This window comes from Somniosus microcephalus, unplaced genomic scaffold (assembly GCF_052327205.1).
Source record: "Somniosus microcephalus isolate GS21.2 unplaced genomic scaffold, FLI_Smic_1.0 unresolved_chr1, whole genome shotgun sequence".
Classification (NCBI taxonomy): domain Eukaryota; kingdom Metazoa; phylum Chordata; class Chondrichthyes; order Squaliformes; family Somniosidae; genus Somniosus; species Somniosus microcephalus.
This window is the reverse complement of record NW_028225179.1, coordinates 15,997,794-16,022,351: the sequence shown is the minus strand read 5'-3', so window position 1 is coordinate 16,022,351 and position 24,558 is coordinate 15,997,794. Positions and strand designations below refer to the sequence as shown.

Genomic DNA, 24,558 nt, shown 5'->3' with positions numbered 1-24,558 from the left:
TTCACCGCTTATCCTGCCCGTGCACACAGATCTACAATGTTGAAAATGTACAATCAGCTAAATGTAAGCAACAGGCCTTCCGTTACTTCAGATGAGGGGCTGTCAAAAATGACCGGTTTCACGCCAAATTCAGAATATAAAAAGTGTCGCCCAGATAATTAAACGACCTTTGTAGGATTTGAACCTTCAATCTTCTGATAACTGAAGAATTTGCAACCGAAGTCAGACGCATTATCCATTAGTCTATGCGGCCGCTAATGCCGCTGCATCTCTTTTTATGGGGCGAATTGTGAGCAGGTTCAAGGAAACTGCTCGAAAAAAGAAGTGGATTGAGGAAAAGATAATAATATTTAAACTGAATAAACAGGTCCTCTGTGAGCTGGATTCGCACCAGCGCAGTGAAACTCAATGCAAATGGAAGAATAACATGGGCGGCTCGTTGGTCTAGGGGTATGATTCTCGCTTTGGGCGTATCACGATTAAAATGCGAGAGGTCCCGGGTTCAAATCCCGGACGAGCCCTGACACATTTTGTTAAACTCAACAACTCGGTCATCAAAGCTGAAATCGCTCTGCTTCTAAATAAACGGCATGATCCGAGATTGTGAGCTCTGCCATTTCAAACAGACACAGAATGATGCGGGACTGTGAGCACTCCCGGTTTAAACAGACCCAGAATGATTCGCAAGTGACCACGACCCCGCCCATTATAGACAGGCCTGATTTTCAAAGCTTATGAAATCTATGGCAACATAAATCGGGCTGTTTCTAAAACGATGCCCGGTTTAATCTTGGACGTCAAGTTGAAAGTTTACTCCATTATAATGTTTCCCTTTATCTCCGTCATTTTACTCCAGCCAAATGAACTGAGTTTAGGTGTCAGCCGTGGCTCAGCGGTAGCATACTCAAGCCTCACTCCAGAGACTTGAGTGCATAATCCAGGCTGACACTCCAGGGCAGTACTGAGGTCGTGCTGCACTGTCGGCAGTGCCGTCTTTCTAGTAAGATGTTAAACTGGGGCTTCAGATCCCATGAGAGAATGCTGAAAAGAACGAGGATTTCTCGCGCATTATTTATCTCTCAACCAAAGTCCCAAAAACAGAAAATCTCGTCATTAAGTTTGATAAATATTTTTGAAATTAAATTGCCCCCAAAGGAGAAATTTATGTTTCTGCTCCCTAATCATTTGCCTCTGTTGCCGCTAGTCTTTCATTCGGTGCCAATCTCAGAGGAAGGAAGAGAGGGTTCTCAGTCTCCGATTCGCGATCTCACACTCCACTTTCATTCATAGAGTCATAGAGTAATACAGCACGGATAGAGTCCCTTCGGCCCATCGTGTCCATGCCGGCCATCAAGCCCTGTCTAATCTTCAAGGTGGGTTGAGGAATTTCTTGGAATATTTTACTTTTAACAAGATATGAGTAATGCAAGGGCACAGACCATCAACACCAGCACAATTTTCACGAAATTGTATTTCAAGTAAGATTCAGTGAAATGCTTGGAAAGTGCATCAGCATCAAACGTGTAATACAGTAACGGCGAGAATGGGATTCCAACCCACGCGTGCAGTGCACAATAGATTAGCAGTCCATCGCTTTAACCTCTCGGCCACCTCGTCTCACCGAGGCAATGCTCTCAGACATTCCATTTCTTGCTTTTTGCATCGAATTAGAACTACCCTGAAAGAAATTCAACTTCACCGCTTATCCTGCCCGTGCACACAGATCTACAATGTTGAAAATGTACAATCAGCTAAATGTAAGCAACAGGCCTTCCGTTACTTCAGATGAGGGGCTGTCAAAAATGGCCGGTTTCACGCCAGATTCAGAATATAAAAAGTGTCGCCCAGATAATTAAACGACCTTTGTAGGATTTGAACCTTCAATCTTCTGATAACTTTAGAATTTGCAACCGAAGTCAGACGCCTTATCCATTAGTCTATGCGGCCGTAATGCCGCTGCATCTCTTTTTATGGGGCGAATTGTGAGCAGGTTCAAGGAAACTGCTCGAAAAAAGAAGTGGATTGAGGAAAAGATAATAATATTTAAACTGAATAAACAGGTCCTCTGTGAGCTGGATTCGCACCAGCGCAGTGAAACTCAAAGCAAATGAAAGAATAACATGGGCGGCTCGTTGGTCTAGGGGTATGATTCTCGCTTTGGGCGTTTCACAATTAAAATGCGAGAGGTCCCGGGTTCAAATCCCGGACGAGCCCTGGCGCATTTTGTTAAACTCAACAACTCGGTCATCAAAGCTGAAATCGCTCTGATTCTAAATAAACGGCATGATCCGAGATTGTGAGCTCTGCCATTTCAAACAGACACAGAATGATGCGGGACTGTGAGCACTCCCGGTTCAAACAGACCCAGAATGATTCGCAAGTGACCACGACCCCGCCCATTATAGACAGGCCTGATTTTCAAAGCTTATGAAATCTATGGCAACATAAATCGGGCTGTTTCTAAAACGATGCCCGGTTTAAAGTTTACTCCATTATCATTTTTCCCTTTATCTCCGTCATTTTACTCCAGCCAAATGAACTGAGTTTAGGTGTCAGCCGTGGCTCAGCGGTAGCATACTCAAGCCACACTCCAGAGACTTGAGTGTATAATCCTGGCACACACTCCAGGGCAGTACTGAAGTCGTGCTGCACTGTTGGCAGTGCCGTCTTTCTAGTAAGATGTTAAACTGGGGCTTCAGATCCCATGAGAGAATGCTGAAAAGAACGAGGATTTCTCGCGCATTATTTATCTCTCAACCAAAGTCCCAAAAACAGAAAATCTCGTCACGAAGTTTGATAAATATTTTTGAAAGTAAATTGCCCCCAAAGGAGAAATTTATGTTTCTGCTCCCTAATAATTTGCCTCTGTTGCCGCTAGTCTTTCATTCGGTGCCAATCTCAGAGGAAGGAAGAGAGGGTTCTCAGTCTCCGATTCGCGATCTCACACTCCACTTTCATTCAAGGTGGGTTGAGGAATTTCTTGGAATATTTTACTTTTAACAAGATGTGAGTAATGCAAGGGCACAGACCATCAACACCAGCACAATTTTCACGAAATTGTATTTCAAGTAAGATTCAGTGAAATGCTTGGAATGTGCATCAGCATCAAACGTGTAATACAGTAACGACGAGAATGGGATTCCAACCCACGCGTGCAGTGCACAATAGATTAGCAGTCCATCGCCTTAACCTCTCGGCCACCTCGTCTCACCGAGGCAATGCTCTTAGACATTCCATTTCTTGCTTTTTGCATCTAATTAGAACTACCCTGAAAGAAATTCAACTTCACCGCTTATCCTGCCCGTGCACACAGATCTACAATGTTGAAAATGTACAATCAGCTTAATGGAAGCAACAGGCCTTCCGTTACTTCAGATGAGGGGCTGTCAAAAATGGCCGGTTTCACGCCAGATTCAGAATATAAAAAGTGTCGCCCAGATAATTAAACGACCTTTGTAGGATTTGAACCTTCAATCTTCTGATAACTTTAGAATTTGCAACCGAAGTCAGACGCCTTATCCATTAGTCTATGCGGCCGTAATGCCGCTGCATCTCTTTTTATGGGGCGATTTTTGAGCAGGTTCAAGGAAACTGCTCGAAAAAAGAAGTGGATTGAGGAAAAGATAATAATATTTAAACTGAATAAACAGGTCCTCTGTGAGCTGGATTCGCACCAGCGCAGTGAAACTCAATGCAAATGGAAGAATAACATGGGCGGCTCGTTGGTCTAGGGGTATGATTCTCGCTTTGGGCGTTTCACGATTAAAATGCGAGAGGTCCCGGGTTCAAATCCCGGACGAGCCCTGACACATTTTGTTAAACTCAACAACTCGGTCATCAAAGCTGAAATCGCTCTGCTTCTAAATAAACGGCATGATCCGAGATTGTGAGCTCTGCCATTTCAAGCAGACACAGAATGATGCGGGACTGTGAGCACTCCCGGTTTAAACAGACCCAGAATGATTCGCAAGTGACCACGACCCGGCCCATTATAGACAGGCCTGATTTTCAAAGGTTATGATATCTATGGCAACATAAATCGGGCTGTTTCTAAAAATATGCCCGGTTTAATCTTGGACGCCAAGTTGAAAGTTTACTCCATTATCATTTTTCCCTTTATCTCCGTCATTTTACTCCAGCCAAATGAACTGAGTTTAGGTGTCAGCCGTGGCTCAGCGGTAGCATACTCAAGCCACACTCCAGAGACTTGAGTGTATAATCCTGGCTCACACTCCAGGGCAGTACTGAGGTCGTGCTGCACTGTTGGCAGTGCCGTCTTTCTAGTAAGATGTTAAACTGGGGCTTCAGATCCCATGAGAGAATGCTGAAAAGAACGAGGATTTCTCGCGCATTATTTATCTCTCAACCAAAGTCCCAAAAACAGAAAATCTCGTCATTAAGTTTGATAAATATTTTTGAAATTAAATTGCCCCCGAAGGAGAAATTTATGTTTCTGCTCCCTAATCATTTGCCTCTGTTGCCGCTAGTCTTTCATTCGGTGCCAATCTCAGAGGAAGGAAGGGAGGGTTCTCAGTCCCCGATTCGCAATCTCATACTCCACTTTCATTCAAGGTGGGTTGAGGAATTTCTTGGAATATTTTACTTTTAACAAGATATGAGTAATGCAAGGGCACAGACCATCAACACCAGCACAATTTTCACGAAATTGTATTTCAAGTAAGATTCAGTGAAATGCTTGGAAAGTGCATCAGCATCAAACGTGTAATACAGTAACGACGAGAATGGGATTCCAACACACGCGTGCAGAGCACAGTAGATTAGCAGTCCATCGCCTTAACCTCTCGGCCACCTCGTCTCACCGAGGCAATGCTCTCAGACATTCCATTTCTTGCTTTTTGCATCTAATTAGAACTACCCTGAAAGAAATTCAACTTCACCGCTTATCCTGCCCGTGCACACAGATCTACAATGTTGAAAATGTACAATCAGCTAAATGTAAGCAACAGGCCTTCCGTTACTTCAGATGAGGGGCTGTCAAAAATGGCCGGTTTCACGCCAGATTCAGAATATAAAAAGTGTCGCCCAGATAATTAAACGACCTTTGTAGGATTTGAACCTTCAATCTTCTGATAACTGAAGAATTTGCAACCGAAGTCAGACGCATTATCCATTAGTCTATGCGGCCGCTAATGCCGCTGCATCTCTTTTTATGGGGCGAATTGTGAGCAGGTTCAAGGAAACTGCTCGAAAAAAGAAGTGGATTGAGGAAAAGATAATAATATTTAAACTGAATAAACAGGTCCTCTGTGAGCTGGATTCGCACCAGCGCAGTGAAACTCAATGCAAATGGAAGAATAACATGGGCGGCTCGTTTGTCTAGGGGTATGATTCTCGCTTTGGGCGTTTCACGATTAAAATGCGAGAGGTCCCGGGTTCAAATCCCGGACGAGCCCTGACACATTTTGTTAAACTCAACAACTCGGTCATCAAAGCTGAAATCGCTCTGCTTCTAAATAAACGGCATGATCCGAGATTGTGAGCTCTGCCATTTCAAACAGACACAGAATGATGCGGAACTGTGAGCACTCCCGGTTTAAACAGACCCAGAATGATTCGCAAGTGACCACGACCCCGCCCATTATAGACAGGCCTGATTTTCAAAGCTTATGAAATCTATGGCAACATAAATCGGGCTGTTTCTAAAGCGATGCCCGGTTTAATCTTGGACGTCAAGTTGAAAGTTTACTCCATTATAATGTTTCCCTTTATCTCCGTCATTTTACTCCAGCCAAATTAACTGAGTTTAGGTGTCAGCCGTGGCTCAGCGGTAGCATACTCAAGCCTCACTCCAGAGACTTGAGTGCATAATCCAGGCTGACACTCCAGGGCAGTACTGAGGTCGTGCTGCACTGTCGGCAGTGCCGTCTTTCTAGTAAGATGTTAAACTGGGGCTTCAGATCCCATGAGAGAATGCTGAAAAGAACGAGGATTTCTCGCGCATTATTTATCTCTCAACCAAAGTCCCAAAAACAGAAAATCTCGTCATTAAGTTAGATAAGTATTTTTGAAATTAAATTGACCCCAAAGGAGAAAGTTATGTTTCTGCTCCCTAATCATTTGCCTCTGTTGCCGCTAGTCTTTCATTCGGTGCCAATCTCAGAGGAAGGAAGGGAGGGTTCTCAGTCTCCGATTCGCGATCTCATACTCCACTTTCATTCAAGGTGGGTTGAGGAATTTCTTGGAATATTTTACTTTTAACAAGATATGAGTAATGCAAGGGCACAGACCATCAACACCAGCACAATTTTCACGAAATTGTATTTCAAGTAAGATTCAGTGAAATGCTTGGAAAGTGCATCAGCATCAAACGTGTAATACAGTAACGACGAGAATGGGATTCCAACACACGCGTGCAGAGCACAGTAGATTAGCAGTCCATCGCCTTAACCTCTCGGCCACCTCGTCTCACCGAGGCAATGCTCTCAGACATTCCATTTCTTGCTTTTTGCATCTAATTAGAACTACCCTGAAAGAAATTCAACTTCACCGCTTATCCTGCCCGTGCACACAGATCTACAATGTTGAAAATGTACAATCAGCTAAATGTAAGCAACAGGCCTTCCGTTACTTCAGATGAGGGGCTGTCAAAAATGGCCGGTTTCACGCCAGATTCAGAATATAAAAAGTGTCGCCCAGATAATTAAACGACCTTTGTAGGATTTGAACCTTCAATCTTCTGATAACTGAAGAATTTGCAACCGAAGTCAGACGCATTATCCATTAGTCTATGCGGCCGCTAATGCCGCTGCATCTCTTTTTATGGGGCGAATTGTGAGCAGGTTCAAGGAAACTGCTCGAAAAAAGAAGTGGATTGAGGAAAAGATAATAATATTTAAACTGAATAAACAGGTCCTCTGTGAGCTGGATTCGCACCAGCGCAGTGAAACTCAATGCAAATGGAAGAATAACATGGGCGGCTCGTTTGTCTAGGGGTATGATTCTCGCTTTGGGCGTTTCACGATTAAAATGCGAGAGGTCCCGGGTTCAAATCCCGGACGAGCCCTGACACATTTTGTTAAACTCAACAACTCGGTCATCAAAGCTGAAATCGCTCTGCTTCTAAATAAACGGCATGATCCGAGATTGTGAGCTCTGCCATTTCAAACAGACACAGAATGATGCGGAACTGTGAGCACTCCCGGTTTAAACAGACCCAGAATGATTCGCAAGTGACCACGACCCCGCCCATTATAGACAGGCCTGATTTTCAAAGCTTATGAAATCTATGGCAACATAAATCGGGCTGTTTCTAAAGCGATGCCCGGTTTAATCTTGGACGTCAAGTTGAAAGTTTACTCCATTATAATGTTTCCCTTTATCTCCGTCATTTTACTCCAGCCAAATTAACTGAGTTTAGGTGTCAGCCGTGGCTCAGCGGTAGCATACTCAAGCCTCACTCCAGAGACTTGAGTGCATAATCCAGGCTGACACTCCAGGGCAGTACTGAGGTCGTGCTGCACTGTCGGCAGTGCCGTCTTTCTAGTAAGATGTTAAACTGGGGCTTCAGATCCCATGAGAGAATGCTGAAAAGAACGAGGATTTCTCGCGCATTATTTATCTCTCAACCAAAGTCCCAAAAACAGAAAATCTCGTCATTAAGTTAGATAAGTATTTTTGAAATTAAATTGACCCCAAAGGAGAAAGTTATGTTTCTGCTCCCTAATCATTTGCCTCTGTTGCCGCTAGTCTTTCATTCGGTGCCAATCTCAGAGGAAGGAAGGGAGGGTTCTCAGTCTCCGATTCGCGATCTCATACTCCACTTTCATTCAAGGTGGGTTGAGGAATTTCTTGGAATATTTTACTTTTAACAAGATATGAGTAATGCAAGGGCACAGACCATCAACACCAGCACAATTTTCACGAAATTGTATTTCAAGTAAGATTCAGTGAAATGCTTGGAAAGTGCATCAGCATCAAACGTGTAATACAGTAACGACGAGAATGGGATTCCAACCCACGCGTGCAGAGCACAATAGATTAGCAGTCCATCGCCTTAACCTCTCGGCCACCTCGTCTCACCGAGGCAATGCTTTCTTGCTTTTTGCATCTAATTAGAGCTACCCTGAAAGAAATTCAACTTCACCGCTTATCCTGCCCGTGCACACAGATCTACAATGTTGAAAATGTACAATCAGCTAAATGTAAGCAACAGGCCTTCCGTTACTTCAGATGAGGGGCTGTCAAAAATGACCGGTTTCACGCCAGATTCAGAATATAAAAAGTGTCGCCCAGATAATTAAACGACCTTTGTAGGATTTGAACCTTCAATCTTCTGATAACTGAAGAATTTGCAACCGAAGTCAGACGCATTATCCATTAGTCTATGCGGCCGCTAATGCCGCTGCATCTCTTTTTATGGGGCGAATTGTGAGCAGGTTCAAGGAAACTGCTCGAAAAAAGAAGTGGATTGAGGAAAAGATAATAATATTTAAACTGAATAAACAGGTCCTCTGTGAGCTGGATTCGCACCAGCGCAGTGAAACTCAATGCAAATGGAAGAATAACATGGGCGGCTCGTTGGTCTAGGGGTATGATTCTCGCTTTGGGCGTATCACGATTAAAATGCGAGAGGTCCCGGGTTCAAATCCCGGACGAGCCCTGCCACATTTTGTTAAACTCAACAACTCGGTCATCAAAGCTGAAATCGCTCTGCTTCTAAATAAACGGCATGATCCGAGATTGTGAGCTCTGCCATTTCAAACAGACACAGAATGATCCGGGGCTGTGAGCACTCCCGGTTTAAACAGACCCAGAATGATTCGCAAGTGACCACGACCCCGCCCATTATAGACAGGCCTGATTTTCAAAGCTTATGAAATCTATGGCAACATAAATCGGGCTGTTTCTAAAACGATGCCCGGTTTAATCTTGGACGTCAAGTTGAAAGTTTACTCCATTATAATGTTTCCCTTTATCTCCGTCATTTTACTCCAGCCAAATGAACTGAGTTTAGGTGTCAGCCGTGGCTCAGCGGTAGCATACTCAAGCCTCACTCCAGAGACTTGAGTGCATAATCCAGGCTGACACTCCAGGGCAGTACTGAGGTCGTGCTGCACTGTCGGCAGTGCCGTCTTTCTAGTAAGATGTTAAACTGGGGCTTCAGATCCCATGAGAGAATGCTGAAAAGAACGAGGATTTCTCGCGCATTATTTATCTCTCAACCAAAGTCCCAAAAACAGAAAATCTCGTCATTAAGTTTGATAAATATTTTTGAAATTAAATTGCCCCCAAAGGAGAAATTTATGTTTCTGCTCCCTAATCATTTGCCTCTGTTGCCGCTAGTCTTTCATTCGGTGCCAATCTCAGAGGAAGGAAGAGAGGGTTCTCAGTCTCCGATTCACGATCTCACACTCCACTTTCATTCATAGAGTCATAGAGTAATACAGCACGGATAGAGTCCCTTCGGCCCATCGTGTCCATGCCGGCCATCAAGCCCTGTCTAATCTTCAAGGTGGGTTGAGGAATTTCTTGGAATATTTTACTTTTAACAAGATATGAGTAATGCAAGGGCACAGACCATCAACACCAGCACAATTTTCACGAAATTGTATTTCAAGTAAGATTCAGTGAAATGCTTGGAAAGTGCATCAGCATCAAACGTGTAATACAGTAACGGCGAGAATGGGATTCCAACCCACGCGTGCAGTGCACAATAGATTAGCAGTCCATCGCTTTAACCTCTCGGCCACCTCGTCTCACCGAGGCAATGCTCTTAGACATTCCATTTCTTGCTTTTTGCATCTAATTAGAACTACCCTGAAAGAAATTCAACTTCACCGCTTATCCTGCCCGTGCACACAGATCTACAATGTTGAAAATGTACAATCAGCTTAATGGAAGCAACAGGCCTTCCGTTACTTCAGATGAGGGGCTGTCAAAAATGGCCGGTTTCACGCCAGATTCAGAATATAAAAAGTGTCGCCCAGATAATTAAACGACCTTTGTAGGATTTGAACCTTCAATCTTCTGATAACTTTAGAATTTGCAACCGAAGTCAGGCGCCTTATCCATTAGTCTATGCGGCCGTAATGCCGCTGCATCTCTTTTTATGGGGCGATTTTTGAGCAGGTTCAAGGAAACTGCTCGAAAAAAGAAGTGGATTGAGGAAAAGATAATAATATTTAAACTGAATAAACAGGTCCTCTGTGAGCTGGATTCGCACCAGCGCAGTGAAACTCAATGCAAATGGAAGAATAACATGGGCGGCTCGTTGGTCTAGGGGTATGATTCTCGCTTTGGGCGTTTCACGATTAAAATGCGAGAGGTCCCGGGTTCAAATCCCGGACGAGCCCTGACACATTTTGTTAAACTCAACAACTCGGTCATCAAAGCTGAAATCGCTCTGCTTCTAAATAAACGGCATGATCCGAGATTGTGAGCTCTGCCATTTCAAGCAGACACAGAATGATGCGGGACTGTGAGCACTCCCGGTTTAAACAGACCCAGAATGATTCGCAAGTGACCACGACCCGGCCCATTATAGACAGGCCTGATTTTCAAAGGTTATGATATCTATGGCAACATAAATCGGGCTGTTTCTAAAAATATGCCCGGTTTAATCTTGGACGCCAAGTTGAAAGTTTACTCCATTATCATTTTTCCCTTTATCTCCGTCATTTTACTCCAGCCAAATGAACTGAGTTTAGGTGTCAGCCGTGGCTCAGCGGTAGCATACTCAAGCCACACTCCAGAGACTTGAGTGTATAATCCTGGCTCACACTCCAGGGCAGTACTGAGGTCGTGCTGCACTGTTGGCAGTGCCGTCTTTCTAGTAAGATGTTAAACTGGGGCTTCAGATCCCATGAGAGAATGCTGAAAAGAACGAGGATTTCTCGCGCATTATTTATCTCTCAACCAAAGTCCCAAAAACAGAAAATCTCGTCATTAAGTTTGATAAATATTTTTGAAATTAAATTGCCCCCGAAGGAGAAATTTATGTTTCTGCTCCCTAATCATTTGCCTCTGTTGCCGCTAGTCTTTCATTCGGTGCCAATCTCAGAGGAAGGAAGGGAGGGTTCTCAGTCCCCGATTCGCAATCTCATACTCCACTTTCATTCAAGGTGGGTTGAGGAATTTCTTGGAATATTTTACTTTTAACAAGATATGAGTAATGCAAGGGCACAGACCATCAACACCAGCACAATTTTCACGAAATTGTATTTCAAGTAAGATTCAGTGAAATGCTTGGAAAGTGCATCAGCATCAAACGTGTAATACAGTAACGACGAGAATGGGATTCCAACACACGCGTGCAGAGCACAATAACCTCTCGGCCACCTCGTCTCACCGAGGCAATGCTCTCAGACATTCCATTTCTTGCTTTTTGCATCTAATTAGAACTACCCTGAAAGAAATTCAACTTCACCGCTTATCCTGCCCGTGCACACAGATCTACAATGTTGAAAATGTACAATCAGCTAAATGTAAGCAACAGGCCTTCCGTTACTTCAGATGAGGGGCTGTCAAAAATGGCCGGTTTCACGCCAGATTCAGAATATAAAAAGTGTCGCCCAGATAATTAAACGACCTTTGTAGGATTTGAACCTTCAATCTTCTGATAACTGAAGAATTTGCAACCGAAGTCAGACGCATTATCCATTAGTCTATGCGGCCGCTAATGCCGCTGCATCTCTTTTTATGGGGCGAATTGTGAGCAGGTTCAAGGAAACTGCTCGAAAAAAGAAGTGGATTGAGGAAAAGATAATAATATTTAAACTGAATAAACAGGTCCTCTGTGAGCTGGATTCGCACCAGCGCAGTGAAACTCAATGCAAATGGAAGAATAACATGGGCGGCTCGTTTGTCTAGGGGTATGATTCTCGCTTTGGGCGTTTCACGATTAAAATGCGAGAGGTCCCGGGTTCAAATCCCGGACGAGCCCTGACACATTTTGTTAAACTCAACAACTCGGTCATCAAAGCTGAAATCGCTCTGCTTCTAAATAAACGGCATGATCCGAGATTGTGAGCTCTGCCATTTCAAACAGACACAGAATGATGCGGAACTGTGAGCACTCCCGGTTTAAACAGACCCAGAATGATTCGCAAGTGACCACGACCCCGCCCATTATAGACAGGCCTGATTTTCAAAGCTTATGAAATCTATGGCAACATAAATCGGGCTGTTTCTAAAGCGATGCCCGGTTTAATCTTGGACGTCAAGTTGAAAGTTTACTCCATTATAATGTTTCCCTTTATCTCCGTCATTTTACTCCAGCCAAATTAACTGAGTTTAGGTGTCAGCCGTGGCTCAGCGGTAGCATACTCAAGCCTCACTCCAGAGACTTGAGTGCATAATCCAGGCTGACACTCCAGGGCAGTACTGAGGTCGTGCTGCACTGTCGGCAGTGCCGTCTTTCTAGTAAGATGTTAAACTGGGGCTTCAGATCCCATGAGAGAATGCTGAAAAGAACGAGGATTTCTCGCGCATTATTTATCTCTCAACCAAAGTCCCAAAAACAGAAAATCTCGTCATTAAGTTAGATAAGTATTTTTGAAATTAAATTGACCCCAAAGGAGAAAGTTATGTTTCTGCTCCCTAATCATTTGCCTCTGTTGCCGCTAGTCTTTCATTCGGTGCCAATCTCAGAGGAAGGAAGGGAGGGTTCTCAGTCTCCGATTCGCGATCTCATACTCCACTTTCATTCAAGGTGGGTTGAGGAATTTCTTGGAATATTTTACTTTTAACAAGATATGAGTAATGCAAGGGCACAGACCATCAACACCAGCACAATTTTCACGAAATTGTATTTCAAGTAAGATTCAGTGAAATGCTTGGAAAGTGCATCAGCATCAAACGTGTAATACAGTAACGACGAGAATGGGATTCCAACCCACGCGTGCAGAGCACAATAGATTAGCAGTCCATCGCCTTAACCTCTCGGCCACCTCGTCTCACCGAGGCAATGCTTTCTTGCTTTTTGCATCTAATTAGAGCTACCCTGAAAGAAATTCAACTTCACCGCTTATCCTGCCCGTGCACACAGATCTACAATGTTGAAAATGTACAATCAGCTAAATGTAAGCAACAGGCCTTCCGTTACTTCAGATGAGGGGCTGTCAAAAATGACCGGTTTCACGCCAGATTCAGAATATAAAAAGTGTCGCCCAGATAATTAAACGACCTTTGTAGGATTTGAACCTTCAATCTTCTGATAACTGAAGAATTTGCAACCGAAGTCAGACGCATTATCCATTAGTCTATGCGGCCGCTAATGCCGCTGCATCTCTTTTTATGGGGCGAATTGTGAGCAGGTTCAAGGAAACTGCTCGAAAAAAGAAGTGGATTGAGGAAAAGATAATAATATTTAAACTGAATAAACAGGTCCTCTGTGAGCTGGATTCGCACCAGCGCAGTGAAACTCAATGCAAATGGAAGAATAACATGGGCGGCTCGTTGGTCTAGGGGTATGATTCTCGCTTTGGGCGTATCACGATTAAAATGCGAGAGGTCCCGGGTTCAAATCCCGGACGAGCCCTGACACATTTTGTTAAACTCAACAACTCGGTCATCAAAGCTGAAATCGCTCTGCTTCTAAATAAACGGCATGATCCGAGATTGTGAGCTCTGCCATTTCAAACAGACACAGAATGATCCGGGGCTGTGAGCACTCGCGGTTTAAACAGACCCAGAATGATTCGCAAGTGACCACGACCCCGCCCATTATAGACAGGCCTGATTTTCAAAGCTTATGAAATCTATGGCAACATAAATCGGGCTGTTTCTAAAACGATGCCCGGTTTAATCTTGGACGTCAAGTTGAAAGTTTACTCCATTATAATGTTTCCCTTTATCTCCGTCATTTTACTCCAGCCAAATGAACTGAGTTTAGGTGTCAGCCGTGGCTCAGCGGTAGCATACTCAAGCCTCACTCCAGAGACTTGAGTGCATAATCCAGGCTGACACTCCAGGGCAGTACTGAGGTCGTGCTGCACTGTCGGCAGTGCCGTCTTTCTAGTAAGATGTTAAACTGGGGCTTCAGATCCCATGAGAGAATGCTGAAAAGAACGAGGATTTCTCGCGCATTATTTATCTCTCAACCAAAGTCCCAAAAACAGAAAATCTCGTCATTAAGTTTGATAAATATTTTTGAAATTAAATTGCCCCCAAAGGAGAAATTTATGTTTCTGCTCCCTAATCATTTGCCTCTGTTGCCGCTAGTCTTTCATTCGGTGCCAATCTCAGAGGAAGGAAGAGAGGGTTCTCAGTCTCCGATTCGCGATCTCACACTCCACTTTCATTCATAGAGTCATAGAGTAATACAGCACGGATAGAGTCCCTTCGGCCCATCGTGTCCATGCCGGCCATCAAGCCCTGTCTAATCTTCAAGGTGGGTTGAGGAATTTCTTGGAATATTTTACTTTTAACAAGATATGAGTAATGCAAGGGCACAGACCATCAACACCAGCACAATTTTCACGAAATTGTATTTCAAGTAAGATTCAGTGAAATGCTTGGAAAGTGCATCAGCATCAAACGTGTAATACAGTAACGGCGAGAATGGGATTCCAACCCACGCGTGCAGTGCACAATAGATTAGCAGTCCATCGCTTTAACCTCTCGGCCACCTCGTCTCACCGAGGCAATGCTCTCAGACATTCCATTTCTTGCTTTTTGCATCGAATTAGAACTACCCTGAAAGAAATTCAACTTCACCGCTTATCCTGCCCGTGCACACAGATCTACAATGTTGAAAATGTACAATCAGCTAAATGTAAGCAACAGGCCTTCCGTTACTTCAGATGAGGGGCTGTCAAAAATGGCCGGTTTCACGCCAGATTCAGAATATAAAAAGTGTCGCCCAGATAATTAAACGACCGTGGTAGGACTTGAACCTTCAATCTTCTGATAACTGAAGAATTTGCAACCGAAGTCAGACGCCTTATCCATTAGTCTATGCGGCCGTAATGCCGCTGCATCTCTTTTTATGGGGCGAATTGTGAGCAGGTTCAAGGAAACTGCTCGAAAAAAGAAGTGGATTGAGGAAAAGATAATAATATTTAAACTGAATAAACAGGTCCTCTGTGAGCTGGATTCGCACCAGCGCAGTGAAACTCAAAGCAAATGAAAGAATAACATGGGCGGCTCGTTGGTCTAGGGGTATGATTCTCGCTTTGGGCGTTTCACGATTAAAATGCGAGAGGTCCCGGGTTCAAATCCCGGACGAGCCCTGGCGCATTTTGTTAAACTCAACAACTCGGTCATCAAAGCTGAAATCGCTCTGATTCTAAATAAACGGCATGATCCGAGATTGTGAGCTCTGCCATTTCAAACAGACACAGAATGATGCGGGACTGTGAGCACTCCCGGTTTAAACAGACCCAGAATGATTCGCAAGTGACCACGACCCCGCCCATTATAGACAGGCCTGATTTTCAAAGCTTATGAAATCTATGGCAACATAAATCGGGCTGTTTCTAAAACGATGCCCGGTTTAAAGTTTACTCCATTATCATTTTTCCCTTTATCTCCGTCATTTTACTCCAGCCAAATGAACTGAGTTTAGGTGTCAGCCGTGGCTCAGCGGTAGCATACTCAAGCCACACTCCAGAGACTTGAGTGTATAATCCTGGCACACACTCCAGGGCAGTACTGAAGTCGTGCTGCACTGTTGGCAGTGCCGTCTTTCTAGTAAGATGTTAAACTGGGGCTTCAGATCCCATGAGAGAATGCTGAAAAGAACGAGGATTTCTCGCGCATTATTTATCTCTCAACCAAAGTCCCAAAAACAGAAAATCTCGTCACGAAGTTTGATAAATATTTTTGAAAGTAAATTGCCCCCAAAGGAGAAATTTATGTTTCTGCTCCCTAATAATTTGCCTCTGTTGCCGCTAGTCTTTCATTCGGTGCCAATCTCAGAGGAAGGAAGAGAGGGTTCTCAGTCTCCGATTCGCGATCTCACACTCCACTTTCATTCAAGGTGGGTTGAGGAATTTCTTGGAATATTTTACTTTTAACAAGATGTGAGTAATGCAAGGGCACAGACCATCAACACCAGCACAATTTTCACGAAATTGTATTTCAAGTAAGATTCAGTGAAATGCTTGGAATGTGCATCAGCATCAAACGTGTAATACAGTAACGACGAGAATGGGATTCCAACCCACGCGTGCAGTGCACAATAGATTAGCAGTCCATCGCCTTAACCTCTCGGCCACCTCGTCTCACCGAGGCAATGCTCTTAGACATTCCATTTCTTGCTTTTTGCATCTAATTAGAACTACCCTGAAAGAAATTCAACTTCACCGCTTATCCTGCCCGTGCACACAGATCTACAATGTTGAAAATGTACAATCAGCTTAATGGAAGCAACAGGCCTTCCGTTACTTCAGATGAGGGGCTGTCAAAAATGGCCGGTTTCACGCCAGATTCAGAATATAAAAAGTGTCGCCCAGATAATTAAACGACCTTTGTAGGATTTGAACCTTCAATCTTCTGATAACTTTAGAATTTGCAACCGAAGTCAGGCGCCTTATCCATTAGTCTATGCGGCCGTAATGCCGCTGCATCTCTTTTTATGGGGCGATTTTTGAGCAGGTTCAAGGAAACTGCTCGAAAAAAGAAGTGGATTGAGGAAAAGATAATAATATTTAAACTGAATAAACAGGTCCTCTGTGAGCTGGATTCGCACCAGCGCAGTGAAACTCAATGCAAATGAAAGAATAACATGGGCGGCTCGTTGGTCTAGGGGTATGATTCTCGCTTTGGGCGTTTCACGATTAAAATGCGAGAGGTCCCGGGTTCAAATCCCGGACGAGCCCTGACACATTTTGTTAAACTCAACAACTCGGTCATCAAAGCTGAAATCGCTCTGCTTCTAAATAAACGGCATGATCCGAGATTGTGAGCTCTGCCATTTCAAGCAGACACAGAATGATGCGGGACTGTGAGCACTCCCGGTTTAAACAGACCCAGAATGATTCGCAAGTGACCACGACCCGGCCCATTATAGACAGGCCTGATTTTCAAAGGTTATGATATCTATGGCAACATAAATCGAGCTGTTTCTAAAAATATGCCCGGTTTAATCTTGGACGCCAAGTTGAAAGTTTACTCCATTATCATTTTTCCCTTTATCTCCGTCATTTTACTCCAGCCAAATGAACTGAGTTTAGGTGTCAGCCGTGGCTCAGCGGTAGCATACTCAAGCCACACTCCAGAGACTTGAGTGTATAATCCTGGCTCACACTCCAGGGCAGTACTGAGGTCATGCTGCACTGTTGGCAGTGCCGTCTTTCTAGTAAGATGTTAAACTGGGGCTTCAGATCCCATGAGAGAATACTGAAAAGAACGAGGATTTCTCGCGCATTATTTATCTCTCAACCAAAGTCCCAAAAACAGAAAATCTCGTCATTAAGTTTGATAAATATTTTTGAAATTAAATTGCCCCCGAAGGAGAAATTTATGTTTCTGCTCCCTAATCATTTGCCTCTGTTGCCGCTAGTCTTTCATTCGGTGCCAATCTCAGAGGAAGGAAGGGAGGGTTCTCAGTCCCCGATTCGCAATCTCATACTCCACTTTCATTCAAGGTGGGTTGAGGAATTTCTTGGAATATTTTACTTTTAACAAGATATGAGTAATGCAAGGGCACAGACCATCAACACCAGCACAATTTTCACGAAATTGTATTTCAAGTAAGATTCAGTGAAATGCTTGGAAAGTGCATCAGCATCAAACGTGTAATACAGTAACGACGAGAATGGGATTCCAACACACGCGTGCAGAGCACAATAGATTAGCAGTCCATCGCCTTAACCTCTCGGCCACCTCGTCTCACCGAGGCAATGCTCTCAGACATTCCATTTCTTGCTTTTTGCATCTAATTAGAACTACCCTGAAAGAAATTCAACTTCACCGCTTATCCTGCCCGTGCACACAGATCTACAATGTTGAAAATGTACAATCAGCTAAATGTAAGCAACAGGCCTTCCGTTACTTCAGATGAGGGGCTGTCAAAAATGGCCGGTTTCACGCCAGATTCAGAATATAAAAAGTGTCGCCCAGATAATTAAACGACCTTTGTAGGATTTGAACCTTCAATCTTCTGATAACTGAAGAATTTGCAACCGAAGTCAGACGCATTATCCATTAGTCTATGCGGCCGCTAATGCCGCTGCATCTCTTTTTATGGGGCGAATTGTGAGCAGGTTCAAGGAAACTGCTCGAAAAAAGAAGTGGATTGAGGAAAAGATAATAATATTTAAACTGAATAAACAGGTCCTCTGTGAGCTGGATTCGCACCAGCGCAGTGAAACTCAATGCAAATGGAAGAATAACATGGGCGGCTCGTTTGTCTAGGGGTATGATTCTCGCTTTGGGCGTTTCACGATTAAAATGCGAGAGGTCCCGGGTTCAAATCCCGGACGAGCCCTGACACATTTTGTTAAACTCAACAACTCGGTCATCAAAGCTGAAATCGCTCTGCTTCTAAATAAACGGCATGATCCGAGATTGTGAGCTCTGCCATTTCAAACAGACACAGAATGATGCGGAACTGTGAGCACTCCCGGTTTAAACAGACCCAGAATGATTCGCAAGTGACCACGACCCCGCCCATTATAGACAGGCCTGATTTTCAAAGCTTATGAAATCTATGGCAACATAAATCGGGCTGTTTCTAAAGCGATGCCCGGTTTAATCTTGGACGTCAAGTTGAAAGTTTACTCCATTATAATGTTTCCCTTTATCTCCGTCATTTTACTCCAGCCAAATTAACTGAGTTTAGGTGTCAGCCGTGGCTCAGCGGTAGCATACTCAAGCCTCACTCCAGAGACTTGAGTGCATAATCCAGGCTGACACTCCAGGGCAGTACTGAGGTCGTGCTGCACTGTCGGCAGTGCCGTCTTTCTAGTAAGATGTTAAACTGGGGCTTCAGATCCCATGAGAGAATGCTGAAAAGAACGAGGATTTCTCGCGCATTATTTATCTCTCAACCAAAGTCCCAAAAACAGAAAATCTCGTCATTAAGTTAGATAAGTATTTTTGAAATTAAATTGACCCCAAAGGAGAAAGTTATGTTTCTGCTCCCTAATCATTTGCCTCTGTTGCCGCTAGTCTTTCATTCGGTGCCAATCTCAGAGGAAGGAAGGGAGGGTTCTCAGTCTCCGATTCGCGATCTCATACTCCACTTTCATTCAAGGTGGGTTGAGGAATTTCTTGGAATATTTTACTTTTAACAAGATATGAGTAATGCAAGGGCACAGACCATCAACACCAGCACAATTTTCACGAAATTGTATTTCAAGTAAGATTCAGTGAAATGCTTGGAAAGTGCATCAGCATCAAACGTGTAATACAGTAACGACGAGAATGGGATTCCAACCCACGCGTGCAGAGCACAATAGATTAGCAGTCCATCGCCTTAACCTCTCGGCCACCTCGTCTCACCGAGGCAATGCTTTCTTGCTTTTTGCATCTAATTAGAGCTACCCTGAAAGAAATTCAACTTCACCGCTTATCCTGCCCGTGCACACAGATCTACAATGTTGAAAATGTACAATCAGCTAAATGTAAGCAACAGGCCTTCCGTTACTTCAGATGAGGGGCTGTCAAAAATGACCGGTTTCACGCCAGATTCAGAATATAAAAAGTGTCGCCCAGATAATTAAACGACCTTTGTAGGATTTGAACCTTCAATCTTCTGATAACTGAAGAATTTGCAACCGAAGTCAGACGCATTATCCATTAGTCTATGCGGCCGCTAATGCCGCTGCATCTCTTTTTATGGGGCGAATTGTGAGCAGGTTCAAGGAAACTGCTCGAAAAAAGAAGTGGATTGAGGAAAAGATAATAATATTTAAACTGAATAAACAGGTCCTCTGTGAGCTGGATTCGCACCAGCGCAGTGAAACTCAATGCAAATGGAAGAATAACATGGGCGGCTCGTTGGTCTAGGGGTATGATTCTCGCTTTGGGCGTATCACGATTAAAATGCGAGAGGTCCCGGGTTCAAATCCCGGACGAGCCCTGACACATTTTGTTAAACTCAACAACTCGGTCATCAAAGCTGAAATCGCTCTGCTTCTAAATAAACGGCATGATCCGAGATTGTGAGCTCTGCCATTTCAAACAGACACAGAATGATCCGGGGCTGTGAGCACTCCCGGTTTAAACAGACCCAGAATGATTCGCAAGTGACCACGACCCCGCCCATTATAGACAGGCCTGATTTTCAAAGCTTATGAAATCTATGGCAACATAAATCGGGCTGTTTCTAAAACGATGCCCGGTTTAATCTTGGACGTCAAGTTGAAAGTTTACTCCATTATAATGTTTCCCTTTATCTCCGTCATTTTACTCCAGCCAAATGAACTGAGTTTAGGTGTCAGCCGTGGCTCAGCGGTAGCATACTCAAGCCTCACTCCAGAGACTTGAGTGCATAATCCAGGCTGACACTCCAGGGCAGTACTGAGGTCGTGCTGCACTGTCGGCAGTGCCGTCTTTCTAGTAAGATGTTAAACTGGGGCTTCAGATCCCATGAGAGAATGCTGAAAAGAACGAGGATTTCTCGCGCATTATTTATCTCTCAACCAAAGTCCCAAAAACAGAAAATCTCGTCATTAAGTTTGATAAATATTTTTGAAATTAAATTGCCCCCAAAGGAGAAATTTATGTTTCTGCTCCCTAATCATTTGCCTCTGTTGCCGCTAGTCTTTCATTCGGTGCCAATCTCAGAGGAAGGAAGAGAGGGTTCTCAGTCTCCGATTCGCGATCTCACACTCCACTTTCATTCATAGAGTCATAGAGTAATACAGCACGGATAGAGTCCCTTCGGCCCATCGTGTCCATGCCGGCCATCAAGCCCTGTCTAATCTTCAAGGTGGGTTGAGGAATTTCTTGGAATATTTTACTTTTAACAAGATATGAGTAATGCAAGGGCACAGACCATCAACACCAGCACAATTTTCACGAAATTGTATTTCAAGTAAGATTCAGTGAAATGCTTGGAAAGTGCATCAGCATCAAACGTGTAATACAGTAACGGCGAGAATGGGATTCCAACCCACGCGTGCAGTGCACAATAGATTAGCAGTCCATCGCTTTAACCTCTCGGCCACCTCGTCTCACCGAGGCAATGCTCTCAGACATTCCATTTCTTGCTTTTTGCATCGAATTAGAACTACCCTGAAAGAAATTCAACTTCACCGCTTATCCTGCCCGTGCACACAGATCTACAATGTTGAAAATGTACAATCAGCTAAATGTAAGCAACAGGCCTTCCGTTACTTCAGATGAGGGGCTGTCAAAAATGGCCGGTTTCACGCCAGATTCAGAATATAAAAAGTGTCGCCCAGATAATTAAACGACCTTTGTAGGATTTGAACCTTCAATCTTCTGATAACTTTAGAATTTGCAACCGAAGTCAGACGCCTTATCCATTAGTCTATGCGGCCGTAATGCCGCTGCATCTCTTTTTATGGGGCGAATTGTGAGCAGGTTCAAGGAAACTGCTCGAAAAAAGAAGTGGATTGAGGAAAAGATAATAATATTTAAACTGAATAAACAGGTCCTCTGTGAGCTGGATTCGCACCAGCGCAGTGAAACTCAAAGCAAATGAAAGAATAACATGGGCGGCTCGTTGGTCTAGGGGTATGATTCTCGCTTTGGGCGTTTCACGATTAAAATGCGAGAGGTCCCGGGTTCAAATCCCGGACGAGCCCTGGCGCATTTTGTTAAACTCAACAACTCGGTCATCAAAGCTGAAATCGCTCTGATTCTAAATAAACGGCATGATCCGAGATTGTGAGCTCTGCCATTTCAAACAGACACAGAATGATGCGGGACTGTGAGCACTCCCGGTTTAAACAGACCCAGAATGATTCGCAAGTGACCACGACCCCGCCCATTATAGACAGGCCTGATTTTCAAAGCTTATGAAATCTATGGCAACATAAATCGGGCTGTTTCTAAAACGATGCCCGGTTTAAAGTTTACTCCATTATCATTTTTCCCTTTATCTCCGTCATTTTACTCCAGCCAAATGAACTGAGTTTAGGTGTCAGCCGTGGCTCAGCGGTAGCATACTCAAGCCACACTCCAGAGACTTGAGTGTATAATCCTGGCACACACTCCAGGGCAGTACTGAAGTCGTGCTGCACTGTTGGCAGTGCCGTCTTTCTAGTAAGATGTTAAACTGGGGCTTCAGATCCCATGAGAGAATGCTGAAAAGAACGAGGATTTCTCGCGCATTATTTATCTCTCAACCAAAGTCCCAAAAACAGAAAATCTCGTCACGAAGTTTGATAAATATTTTTGAAAGTAAATTGCCCCCAAAGGAGAAATTTATGTTTCTGCTCCCTAATAATTTGCCTCTGTTGCCGCTAGTCTTTCATTCGGTGCCAATCTCAGAGGAAGGAAGAGAGGGTTCTCAGTCTCCGATTCGCGATCTCACACTCCACTTTCATTCAAGGTGGGTTGAGGAATTTCTTGGAATATTTTACTTTTAACAAGATGTGAGTAATGCAAGGGCACAGACCATCAACACCAGCACAATTTTCACGAAATTGTATTTCAAGTAAGATTCAGTGAAATGCTTGGAATGTGCATCAGCATCAAACGTGTAATACAGTAACGACGAGAATGGGATTCCAACCCACGCGTGCAGTGCACAATAGATTAGCAGTCCATCGCCTTAACCTCTCGGCCACCTCGTCTCACCGAGGCAATGCTCTTAGACATTCCATTTCTTGCTTTTTGCATCTAATTAGAACTACCCTGAAAGAAATTCAACTTCACCGCTTATCCTGCCCGTGCACACAGATCTACAATGTTGAAAATGTACAATCAGCTTAATGGAAGCAACAGGCCTTCCGTTACTTCAGATGAGGGGCTGTCAAAAATGGCCGGTTTCACGCCAGATTCAGAATATAAAAAGTGTCGCCCAGATAATTAAACGACCTTTGTAGGATTTGAACCTTCAATCTTCTGATAACTTTAGAATTTGCAACCGAAGTCAGACGCCTTATCCATTAGTCTATGCGGCCGTAATGCCGCTGCATCTCTTTTTATGGGGCGATTTTTGAGCAGGTTCAAGGAAACTGCTCGAAAAAAGAAGTGGATTGAGGAAAAGATAATAATATTTAAACTGAATAAACAGGTCCTCTGTGAGCTAGATTCGCACCAGCGCAGTGAAACTCAATGCAAATGGAAGAATAACATGGGCGGCTCGTTGGTCTAGGGGTATGATTCTCGCTTTGGGCGTTTCACGATTAAAATGCGAGAGGTCCCGGGTTCAAATCCCGGACGAGCCCTGACACATTTTGTTAAACTCAACAACTCGGTCATCAAAGCTGAAATCGCTCTGCTTCTAAATAAACGGCATGATCCGAGATTGTGAGCTCTGCCATTTCAAGCAGACACAGAATGATGCGGGACTGTGAGCACTCCCGGTTTAAACAGACCCAGAATGATTCGCAAGTGACCACGACCCGGCCCATTATAGACAGGCCTGATTTTCAAAGCTTATGATATCTATGGCAACATAAATCGGGCTGTTTCTAAAAATATGCCCGGTTTAATCTTGGACGCCAAGTTGAAAGTTTACTCCATTATCATTTTTCCCTTTATCTCCGTCATTTTACTCCAGCCAAATGAACTGAGTTTAGGTGTCAGCCGTGGCTCAGCGGTAGCATACTCAAGCCTCACTCCAGAGACTTGAGTGTATAATCCTGGCTCACATTCCAGGGCAGTACTGAGGTCGTGCTGCACTGTTGGCAGTGCCGTCTTTCTAGTAAGATGTTAAACTGGGGCTTCAGATCCCATGAGAGAATGCTGAAAAGAACGAGGATTTCTCGCGCATTATTTATCTCTCAACCAAAGTCCCAAAAACAGAAAATCTCGTCATTAAGTTTGATAAATATTTTTGAAATTAAATTGCCCCCGAAGGAGAAATTTATGTTTCTGCTCCCTAATCATTTGCCTCTGTTGCCGCTAGTCTTTCATTCGGTGCCAATCTCAGAGGAAGGAAGGGAGGGTTCTCAGTCCCCGATTCGCAATCTCATACTCCACTTTCATTCAAGGTGGGTTGAGGAATTTCTTGGAATATTTTACTTTTAACAAGATATGAGTAATGCAAGGGCACAGACCATCAACACCAGTACAATTTTCACGAAATTGTATTTCAAGTAAGATTCAGTGAAATGCTTGGAAAGTGCATCAGCATCAAACGTGTAATACAGTAACGACGAGAATGGGATTCCAACCCACGCGTGCAGAGCACAATAGATTAGCAGTCCATCGCCTTAACCTCTCGGCCACCTCGTCTCACCGAGGCAATGCTTTCTTGCTTTTTGCATCTAATTAGAGCTACCCTGAAAGAAATTCAACTTCACCGCTTATCCTGCCCGTGCACACAGATCTACAATGTTGAAAATGTACAATCAGCTAAATGTAAGCAACAGGCCTTCCGTTACTTCAGATGAGGGGCTGTCAAAAATGACCGGTTTCACGCCAGATTCAGAATATAAAAAGTGTCGCCCAGATAATTAAACGACCTTTGTAGGATTTGAACCTTCAATCTTCTGATAACTGAAGAATTTG

The 24,558-nt window shown here is 43.9% G+C and overlaps 11 non-coding genes across 11 annotated transcripts; all 11 read left to right on the top strand.

Moving 5' to 3' along the window:
- The first annotated feature begins 433 nt into the window (after positions 1 to 433).
- On the top strand, positions 434 to 521 carry trnap-ugg (transfer RNA proline (anticodon UGG)). Its single transcript is given in 2 exon segments — positions 434 to 469; positions 486 to 521. It is a non-coding gene; the product is annotated as a tRNA-Pro (tRNA).
- A 1,605-nt stretch (positions 522 to 2,126) lies between these two features.
- Positions 2,127 to 2,214, top strand: trnap-ugg (transfer RNA proline (anticodon UGG)). The gene is given in 2 exon segments: positions 2,127 to 2,162; positions 2,179 to 2,214. It is a non-coding gene; the product is annotated as a tRNA-Pro (tRNA).
- A 1,502-nt stretch (positions 2,215 to 3,716) lies between these two features.
- On the top strand, positions 3,717 to 3,804 carry trnap-ugg (transfer RNA proline (anticodon UGG)). The gene is given in 2 exon segments: positions 3,717 to 3,752; positions 3,769 to 3,804. It is a non-coding gene; the product is annotated as a tRNA-Pro (tRNA).
- A 4,728-nt stretch (positions 3,805 to 8,532) lies between these two features.
- On the top strand, positions 8,533 to 8,620 carry trnap-ugg (transfer RNA proline (anticodon UGG)). The gene is given in 2 exon segments: positions 8,533 to 8,568; positions 8,585 to 8,620. It is a non-coding gene; the product is annotated as a tRNA-Pro (tRNA).
- Positions 8,621 to 10,225: 1,605 nt separating this feature from the next.
- Positions 10,226 to 10,313, top strand: trnap-ugg (transfer RNA proline (anticodon UGG)). The gene is given in 2 exon segments: positions 10,226 to 10,261; positions 10,278 to 10,313. It is a non-coding gene; the product is annotated as a tRNA-Pro (tRNA).
- A 3,097-nt stretch (positions 10,314 to 13,410) lies between these two features.
- trnap-ugg (transfer RNA proline (anticodon UGG)) lies at positions 13,411 to 13,498 on the top strand. Its single transcript is given in 2 exon segments — positions 13,411 to 13,446; positions 13,463 to 13,498. It is a non-coding gene; the product is annotated as a tRNA-Pro (tRNA).
- A 1,605-nt stretch (positions 13,499 to 15,103) lies between these two features.
- On the top strand, positions 15,104 to 15,191 carry trnap-ugg (transfer RNA proline (anticodon UGG)). The gene is given in 2 exon segments: positions 15,104 to 15,139; positions 15,156 to 15,191. It is a non-coding gene; the product is annotated as a tRNA-Pro (tRNA).
- A 1,502-nt stretch (positions 15,192 to 16,693) lies between these two features.
- trnap-ugg (transfer RNA proline (anticodon UGG)) lies at positions 16,694 to 16,781 on the top strand. Its single transcript is given in 2 exon segments — positions 16,694 to 16,729; positions 16,746 to 16,781. It is a non-coding gene; the product is annotated as a tRNA-Pro (tRNA).
- A 3,118-nt stretch (positions 16,782 to 19,899) lies between these two features.
- trnap-ugg (transfer RNA proline (anticodon UGG)) lies at positions 19,900 to 19,987 on the top strand. The gene is given in 2 exon segments: positions 19,900 to 19,935; positions 19,952 to 19,987. It is a non-coding gene; the product is annotated as a tRNA-Pro (tRNA).
- A 1,605-nt stretch (positions 19,988 to 21,592) lies between these two features.
- On the top strand, positions 21,593 to 21,680 carry trnap-ugg (transfer RNA proline (anticodon UGG)). Its single transcript is given in 2 exon segments — positions 21,593 to 21,628; positions 21,645 to 21,680. It is a non-coding gene; the product is annotated as a tRNA-Pro (tRNA).
- Positions 21,681 to 23,182: 1,502 nt separating this feature from the next.
- trnap-ugg (transfer RNA proline (anticodon UGG)) lies at positions 23,183 to 23,270 on the top strand. The gene is given in 2 exon segments: positions 23,183 to 23,218; positions 23,235 to 23,270. It is a non-coding gene; the product is annotated as a tRNA-Pro (tRNA).
- Positions 23,271 to 24,558: the final 1,288 nt, after the last annotated feature.